Below are 10,292 nucleotides of genomic sequence, written 5' to 3'. Positions count from 1 at the left end.
GTATCTGTATGTTGTCCACAGTGGATGTATCTGTGTATTGTCCACAGTGGATGTATCTGTGTATTGTCCACAGTGGATGTATCTGTGTATTGTCCACAGTGGATGTATCTGTGTATTGTCCACAGTGGATGTATCTGTGTATTGTCCACAGTGGATGTATCTGTGTATTGTCCACAGTGGATGTATCTGTGTATTGTCCACAGTGGATGTATCTGTGTGTTGTCCACAGTAGATGTATCTGTGTGTTGTCCACAGTAGATGTATCTGTGTATTGTCCACAGTAGATGTATCTGTGTATTGTCCACAGTAGATGTATCTGTGTATTGTCCACAGTAGATGTATCTGTGTATTGTCCACAGTAGATGTAACTGTGTATTGTCCACAGTAGATGTAACTGTGTATTGTCCACAGTAGATGTAACTGTGTATTGTCCACAGTGGATGTAACTGTGTATTGTCCACAGTGGATGTATCTGTGTATTGTCCACAGTAGATGTATCTGTGTATTGTCCACAGTAGATGTAACTGTGTATTGTCCACAGTGGATGTATCTCTGTGTTGTCCACAGTGGATGTATCTGTGTATTCTCCACAGTGGATGTATCTGTGTATTGTCCACAGTGGATGTAACTGTGTATTGTCCACAGTGGATGTAACTGTGTATTGTCCACAGTGGATGTATCTGTGTATTGTCCACAGGTGACGAAGGAAATTCGTCTTTTTGCTCTGATCCCAACAACTTCCCTAGACGACCAACAAACACACGACACACATTGTTGAGAGGAGCACAGGGTCAGTCAGTCGCAGTGCAGAGCCCTTGGAGCCTTGCCTACTACACTTTAATCAAGTTTGAGGAATTAGGAAATCCTAGGATGTCTGCATCCAATTCAACCCATTGCATAGCCGGAAAGACAGAGCTCTATGTTAGTGCTGATAATCCATGGTAACGCAGTGTGTAGCAGAGGGAGGTGGAGTGGATTTGGATTTGGCCCATATGGACAGTGTTGGAATTGACCCATCCTGCTGGTCCAAATAAATCTCCACTAAATTCATCAGAGGGTAGAGGCTCAGCTCTGACCTTGTTTAGGAAGAGTGCACTGCAGATGCCAGATGTGCTTTCATGGAGATTTCAGAGCAAAGCTATCAGATACTGTACTCATTTGGTGTGAGGCAACTCACCTCGATCCAGATTCGGGAGAAGGGAGAGGGACGGAGGACGGATCACCCTTTAAAGGCTCAAGCAATTCACTCAAACGTGAGCAGAGCAACTTCCTGCACTGATATTAATGCTTCTCGGTTTTCTAAATTCTGTTCATTCTGCATGGTTTGCATTTCTTCACACAATAATGAGGAAGTACAGTGAAAACAGCATCTGCTGTGGTGAGCTTTAGGCTCCAACTAATAGACGCTAACTAGAAAAGAATTTGGCAGTTTTTTTTCAGCAATACATTTGGACTGAATTTCAACGTGACTTCACTCTGCAGACTGCACCAGCCACAGCAGGGATGTAGGCCGACATATTGCATTTCACACCAGTCTATAAAAACCTGACTGGGTTGCCACACTGATCGCAGTGTGAAGGAGATCCTTCCCTACACATAGCCGTTCATATTATTGTTATGCTCACAGTGTTTCAACTAGCAGTCCTTTATTACACTGGCTGCACTACCTAGGTTGCATCCCAATAGGCACTATATTCCCTTCATGGTGCACCATTTCTGACCAGGGTCTCCATAGGGAATAGGGTGCCATTTGGCACAGACGTTGTCACCCAGGACGGCCCGCTGCCCTGGTCTGACATCTCCAAAGTCCTGCTGTGGGAGGAGGGATGCCTGTGAATATTTGGCAAGCAGAATGACGTTGTGGCATTAGGACTTAGGAGTCGGATCCTCATATGCTCTTAAGGGCAAACAGGGATTCAGACTGGTGCTGGTAAAGCTGGCATTGAGCGGTCTTAATCTTGACTAGTGGGGCACCAGAGCACGCCCAGAAACCCACACATAGGGGGCTGAAATCAGGGGTTGGCGTATAAATCTCAATTTGCATCCCTGCTGTGGCGAATGCATGCATGTGTGTGTGTGTGTGTGTGTGTGTGTGTGTGTGTGTGTGTGTGTGTGTGTGTGTGTGTGTATCAGTGTGTGCATGTGTTCATTCTGTCCTGCAGCTTAACGTCCATCCCTATTGGCATTCGTTTTCGGTTTTAGCACCCTTCTGTCTGTAACTACACCCACACAAATCCTGCAGCCATAGCTCTCGTGAGTAGGCCGTATAGGAGAAAGCACAGTACCTTCTGAAAGTATTCACACACCTGAATTTAAAATGGATACAATTTCAATTTTGTTTCACTGGCCTACGCACAATACCCTATAATTTCAAAATATAATTATATATTTTTATTTTTATTTTTTACAAATGAATAAAAAATGAAAAGCTGAAATGTCTTGCGGCAATAAGTGTTCAATCCCTTTGCTATTGCAAGCCTAAATACGTTCAGTAGTAAACATTCTGCTTAACAAGTCACGTTATAAGTTGCATGGATGGTGTGCAATGATAATGTTTAACGTGATTTTTGAATGACTACCTCATCTCTGTACCCCATACATACAATTAGTTATCTGTAAGGTCCCTCAGTTGAGCAGTGAATTTCAACCACAAAGAACAGGGAGGTTTTCCAATTCCTCGCAAAGAAGGCTTGGATGGCGTATCAATACACTCAGTCACTACAAAGATACAAGCATCCTTCCTAACTCAGGAAAGGAAGGAAACCACTCAGGGATTTCACCAAGAGACTAATGGTGACTTTAAATAGATAAATAGTTTAATGGTTGTGATAGGAAAAAACTGAGGATGGATCAACAACATTGTAGTTACTCCACAATACTAACCTAAATGACAGAGTGAAAAGAAGAAAGCCTGCACAGAATAAAAATATTCCAAAACATGCATCCGGTTTTCAAAAAGTAGAACTGCAAAAAATGTGGTAAATAATTTAAATTCATGTCCTGAATAGCAAGTGTTATGTTTGGAGAAAATCCAACACATCACTGAGTACCACTCTTCATATTTTGAAGCATGGTGGTGACTGCATCATGTTATGGGTTTGCTTGTCATCGGAAAGGACGAGAGTTTTTTAGGATAAAAAGAAATGGAATAGAGCTAAGCACAAGCAAAATCCAAAAGCTGGTTCAGTCTGCTTTACAACAGACACTGGGAGAGAAATTCACCTTTCAGCAGGACAATAACCTAAAACACGAGGCCAAATATACACTGGAGTTGCTTACTAACACAACATTGAATGTTCCTGAGTGGCCTAGTTACAGTTTTCTTAAATAGGCCTGAAAATGTACGACAATACTTGAACATGGCTGCCTAACAATGATCAACAACCAACTTTACAGAGCTTGAAGAACAGAATAATGGTCAAATATTGTATAGTCCAGGTGTGCAAAGCTCTTAGAGACTGTATTTCATTTTCAATACATTTGCAAAGATTTGGAAAAAAACATGTTTTCATTTTGTCATTATGGGGTATTGTGTGTAAACGGGTGAGATTTCTTTTCAAATTCAGCCTGTAACAAAAATATGGAATAAGTCAAAGGGGTAAGAGTACTTTCTGAAGGCACTGTACATGGAAGATTCCTCATGCTGTTTAGCCTAGATCAGCCCATCCCAGCCCATAGGTACATGCAGCTGAATTATTGTCCAATGCGCTACACATCCCAGTCATTTGACCCACCAGAGCTGTGGGAATGGGGGCCCTCTTTTTACGGTAAATGTTTCTGAATGTACACTGACTTGCACATACTGAGCTCGCAGTTCTTTCGCCCTTGGTGAGTTGCGCTCAAAATGTACTCTGTATACTTGTTTCATTCGCATCCTGTTACGATGGAAATGCTCACACTGTCGATTCCCTGGAAGTGTGTGTTGTCTTGTATCACTCGTTCCTGGATTTCTCTGAGTCGTATTGCATTATCTTGAAGGACCATGCCAACTATAACAGCCTCTTGCTCCTGAGTGAATATAGTTGTCCTTCCACCTGCATGTGGCAGCCTTGCAATTTTACAAAAAGTAGTTGTGCAGTTACAAAACATATTAATGCAGTACAATACATACAGTGATAACAGTTTTTCTCAGTCGCTTTGGTGCATTTCTTAGATCAAAAGTGCAATTCTTGATACTACTTGTACAAATTCCAAATCATCTAGTCACTTGTGCACATCATTAAAGCCATTTCTTATTCCTTTGAACAAATTGCAATTGATAATGTACAAGTGTCAGCTTTTTTCGACATTATCAATTGCTCATGTCATGTTGATCAAAATATAGTAAGTAGATGGTTCTATGTTGAATAGTCTTACCCCTCAAAACATCTAGGCATTAGTTCCTTGCATAAGCCATTACATGCAAAATTGTTGAACTATTTGTCATAAACTGTCAAGCATAGTTTTACACATTTCTATTGGACCTTTTGTACAAAAACGTGAATTGATGAATCGTGCAGGTGAAATTGACCCTCACTCATGAAGGAATGTAAAGTGTTAGTTCAACCAACAATCAACCAGTTGTCTAAATTGCTCAAAAGTGCATCTCATGAAGAATCATTTGGCAAGCATATATAGACAGACCACAACACAGAGTTGGAGCAAGGATGCGTGGTGGAAGGCAAAACAGAGGAAGAGGCAGAAGAGGACATAGGCGCATATCTGATGACATAAGGGCCACTATTGTAGACCATGTTGTCAATCATGGCCTTACAATGGCTGAGGCGGGTCGAAAGGTGCAGCCGAATATTGGGAGATCAACCGTGTCCTCAATTGTTCAAACGTTTCGAAGAGAGAACAGGTATGTCCACCAATGTACAGTGCACTGTTACTGTATATAAGCAGTATACTGTATACTTCCTACATGCTTCATATTACAGTAGTCCACTTGTATTTCACAGCATACAGAAATATACTCTATACAGATACATACTGCACCTTACATGCACCCACCTGTATGTTTTACAGTAAAATGTGTGTTCGCATAGTTTTTGTCTATGTGAAAGTGTGCGATGCATCACTGCATTTTTCCCCACATAGGACTGCAAGATTACCTCAAACCGGTGGCAGAGGACGCCTTTTCACACCTCAACAGGAGGAGGCTATTTGCACCATGGTCCGAGCAAACAATGCCATGAGACTCAGGGAAATACAAAGGACCATTATAGAAGACAACGATGTCTTTGAAAACATCCATACGGTTAGCATCTCAACCATCGACAGGGTGCTGCATAGAAACCAGATGAGTATGAAACAGCTGTACCGTGTACCATTCCAAAGGAATAAGGACAGAGTTAAGGAGCTACGGTACCAGTATGTACAGGTAAAACATATATCTATGTAACTACTTTACAGCAACATTTTATAGTGATACATAGTACAGCAAGCATAAACTGCACACATTTCCATTGCTGTGGAGGGAACATGCAGTATACTGTATGTACATTTTATGTCACTCTTCCTTACCAAAACAAATTCAACTGTGTGTTTTGAGATATAGAGTATAATGGAGTTGGAATTAAGTGAACCCTCTCACAACTTTGTATACGTGGATGAGGCTGGCTTCAACCTGACCAAATGCAGAAGGCGGGGTCGGAATATCATCGGTCACAGAGCTACTGTGGATTTGCCAGGCCAACGGGGAGGAAATATCACCATGTGTGCTGCTATTTCGGAGCATGTTCTGAGAAATGCACTTATTATTTTGCACATGTTAGGGATGATGTGAAAAATGCACCAAAGCGACTGAGAAAAACGAACTTTACAAATGTCTTTTGAAACTGCATATAGTGTAGTACAGTAAATTTGCAATTACAAAAATACCTGTTCTCTTCTCTGAATGTCCTTACTATGGTGGACACAGAAAATCGGCTCAAATTGGGTTGCACTCTAAGTCCTGCTTCCCTCATTGTCAGTCCATGGACAAGAACATGCTCTATAACTGTTGCTCGAATTTCATCAGATATTTCCACTCTTTGTCTTCCTCTTCCTCTTCATCCTCCTCTTCCTCTTTCTTTCCCTCCTCCTCCTCTTCCTCCTCGTCGCCCACCTCGCATACGCACTCGTCCTCTCACATTGTTTCTTCTATCGATTCTCAGACTTTCTCCTTCGCACCGTCAACAACCTGTTTGCTCTCTGAACTGGTTTATATTGGTTGTGTCGCATCATTTGAAACAGGTTAAATGCATTTTGAGTGGTTGTGTTCAATCAATGACATGTGTTCTCTATTTTTGTATTTGATTGTTGCCACTTGTGCTTACCAGAATGGACGACATGTGCATCAGAGTGCAGAATGTGTTTTGAGAATGAGAATGTGTTTAGAGTTTTGCTGGAAAGTCTAAGTGAGATCTGCAAATTGTGTTTTACCATGTGAAATGGTCTAAGGTATTGACAACAGACTGCATAATTAGCTAAATGAGTCCAGGCAACTGAGAACTTTGTTCGGCCAATGGGTTTTAGTGTTTTAGCAATTGAGAAAAAACTGCAAAGGTCAGGATTCCGTCCACTGTCTCCTCACTCCCTAACCCCTCCTTTCAGTTCCTCAGTCATTCGTCAAGCATCGGTTTATTTCCTCGCTCATCGAATCCGGAGGTTCTTCTTGCCCTCCATGTGCTCTGCAATATTGACTTCAACAAAAAATGCATTTCAAATGTTGTGTAAAGGAGAAAACAGGCGTGGATGAAATTAATTAAATTTCTTACCTATGTTTTGTTGTTTAAATACTGTATCAGTTCTGCTGAAAAAATGGGCCGAATTTGCGGTGCTTTGAGCTCATCCTATTTTCTGGTCCACGTGCAGTATCTCTGGTAAAGTGACTTGTCTATCTGATAGCTTCAATCTTGAACGTGCTCCACTGTTATCGGATCTTTCTCCTAGCTGTTATCTGTAGCAGCCTGGACAGAGAAGTGGAGATGAAGGGGCCTGAGTTGAGAGCTTTATGGCCTTGAGAAGGCTGTCTGCCAGGAGCTAATGCAGGGAGTGGTAGGGAGGGAGGAGATAGGCAATCATATCGAACACTCCTGGCTGCTACAGGGAGAGAAAACAGCGAGAACCTGGCGCCGAATGGCATTAGGCTAAAAGGGCATTAAGCCCCCAGTCAAACTAAACGGCAGCAATCTGATTTATATAAGAGCGAGAGAGAGAGAGAGAGAGAGAGAGAGAGAGAGAGAGAGAGAGAGCAGTAAGTATGAGGGCAGTTAATATCAGGACATTTCAGCACAGTCGTGTAGCTAGCTCTAGCCCAGAGAGATTGATTTGGCCCTGTGATTTCCCCACGAATCATTTCCTATTATTACATATCAAATAATAACAACAAGCCCTTTACACCCACTGGAAAATCCAATAATGTCATCAATAATGATCCATTCTCATGAGATCATATTTTTAGACTAAGTGTAATACAAGAAAAGGGTCATTCAGTGAGTGCCTCTAAAGGACGGACATCTTCCATAACGGAGGAACGACTACATTTCCTCTTAGATCAGTACTGAATCAAGTACAACTCCTGACAGAAGCTGATGCTTGGCAGTGGCACAGTCTGTGTGCATTCTGTCTTTTTATCGTGTGTTTATTTAGTATCTGTCTGAGTCTGTAAGTCATCTAGTCCTTGGAGAGAGGGGGGCGAGTGAGGAAGTGACTCATGCCCAGTGTGGGGGCCTGTTTCAGGCTAGGATGTGTCACGACTCCCTCTCGCCTGATCCAGGGGTTAGATCACGACGTGGCTCCTCTCAAAGGTTATTGTCAGGAGCTGTTGTTAATAGATGCAATGTCTGATCATTTCTATGTAATTGTTGTAATCCATTATGTAATGTGCTTATTGGATTGAGGCTGCTGGCTGTGGATATTGTGTTCGATTCTGATAGGCGGTACAGTATACAGAGCATTCCGAAAATATTCAGACGCCTTGAGTTTCTCCACATTTTGTTACGTTACAGCCTTATTCTAAAATTGATTTAAAAATAATAATAATTATGACATAATGACAAAGCAAAAACTGTTTTTTATACATTTTTTGAAATGTAGAAAAGAAAAACTGAAATATTACATTCATATAAGTATTCAGACACTGAATACTGCACCTTTGGCAGCGAATACAGCCTCAAGTCTTCTTGAGTATGACGGTACAAGCTTGGCACATCTGTATTTGGGGAGTTTCTCCCATTCTTCTCTGCAGATCCTCTCAAGCTATGTCAGGTTGGATGGGGAGCATTGCTGCACAGTTATTTTCAGGTCTCCAGATTTGTTCAATCAAGTCCGGGCTCTGGCTGGGCCACTCAAGGACATTTAGACACTTGTCCAAAAGCCACTCCTGCATTGTTATGGCTGTGTGCCTTGGCTTGTTGTTCTGTTGGAAGGTGAGCCTTCGGCCCCAGTCTGAGGTCCTGAGCACTCTGGAGCAGGTTTTCATCAAGGATCTCTCTGTTAATTTTTCCCTCGATCCTGACTAGTCCCTGCCGCTGAAAAACATCCCCACATCATGATGCTGCCACCACCATGCTTCACCGTAGGGATGGTGCCAGGTTTCCTCCAGATGTGACGCTTCGCATTCAGACCAAAGAGTTCAATCTTGATTTCGTCAGACCAGGGAATCTTGTTTCTCATGGTCTGAGAGTCTTTAGGTGCCTTTTAGCAAACTCCAAGTAGGCTGTCGTGTGCCTTTTACTAAGAAGTGGCTTCCGTCTGGTCACTCTACCATACAGGTCTGATTGGTGGAGTGCTGCACAGATGGTTGTCCTTCTGGAAGGTTCCTCCCATCTCCACAGAGGAACTCTGGAGCTCTGTCAGAGTGACCATCAGGTTCTTGGTCACCTCCCTGACCAAGGCTCTTCTCCCCCGATTGCTCAGTTTGGCTGGGCGGCCAGCTCTGTTTTTTTATTTTAAATTTGCAAAAAAAAACTGTTTTCACTTTGTCGTTATGGTGTATTGTGTGTAGATTGCAGAGGATTTTTTTTACTAAGTCGTTTTTAGAATAAGGCTGTAACGTAACAAAATATGGAAAAAGAGAAGGGGTCTGAATACTTTCCGAATGCACTGTATGTGGTGACAGGTGGTCCAGAGACATTGAATTCTTCCTACTCATTCTAACCTGAATGATATGAATCATATAAACAACACAAGATAGGTAGTATTATTCTGTCTTTCTCCCTTATGTTGTCTTTGTAGTCAGAGATATCAGTGTATCACACTGTCTCTGTGACCTATATGTGAAATGGATGGCCGGCTGAGAAAGGTAGAGAGGGAGACAGGGATGATATGAAGAAACAGAAAAGCACATAATGTACAGTACAGAGAAACAAACAGATGGTAATGCCCCTGTTTCTATTGACCCCCTCCTCCACACACACACACACTCCTCAAATCCCTCCATTGGTCCCTCCTTTCTCCCCAGAGAGGATGAGGTTAACAGATGCCTGTGAATCAGTTAGACCAGAGACCCATAACGACCTTTATTGTAATTAACGAGGCCGGTTGGCAGGGAGGAGGACGCCCCTCGTACCATGTGACCTCTCAGAGGCCAGGGGTGTCATGATGCTGATATACACACATATTCCAGGTCACGACAGCAACATTCTGTCTGTCTGTCTGTCTGTCTGTCTGTCTGTCTGTCTGTCTGTCTGTCTCTGCCTGCCTGCCTGCCTGCCTGCCTGCCTGCCTGCCTGTCTGTCTGTCTGTCTGTCTGTCTGTCTGTCTGTCTGTCTGTCTGTCTGTCTGTCTGTCTCTGTCTGTCTGCCTGCCTGCCTGCCTGTCTGTGCCAGTGTCACAGTGCCCGAAGGCATAACATACATAGAACATACACATTTCCATGTCATTCTGTGTCATGAAGGAGTTTTAGTAAATCCAGTTGCCTTGCATACAAACCATAGTTAGTACAAAAAAATAAGTGTGGTTGTGTAATTTGTGATATAAACACTAAGACAGAGGAATGGCTGTCTGTCACATCTATATCCTTTATTGATGTGTGTAGGTATGTTTATGTGAGAATGTGTTTCTTTATTTGAGAATTATGACTGTCTTTGTGTGTGTTGGTGTGTTTCTCTGTGCTTCTCACTTGTTACCCCGAGGACCCTGGGAGAAATCCTCACATGGCACAAAAGCACACAGACAACACTTGCCCTCCTGTATTACCATGAGAATACAGGGGGGGAACCCCTTATTCAGACGCTGTGTGTCTCTGTGAGAGAGCTACACGTTAGCGGACAAAGGAGAAGCAGCCGCTACCTAGCCAGCGTCCACAGCACCGACACGGGAGGAGC

The sequence above is a fragment of the Oncorhynchus mykiss genome, chromosome 12 (assembly GCF_013265735.2).
Source record: "Oncorhynchus mykiss isolate Arlee chromosome 12, USDA_OmykA_1.1, whole genome shotgun sequence".
NCBI lineage: Eukaryota > Metazoa > Chordata > Actinopteri > Salmoniformes > Salmonidae > Oncorhynchus > Oncorhynchus mykiss.
Note: the sequence above shows the minus strand (reverse complement) of the source record.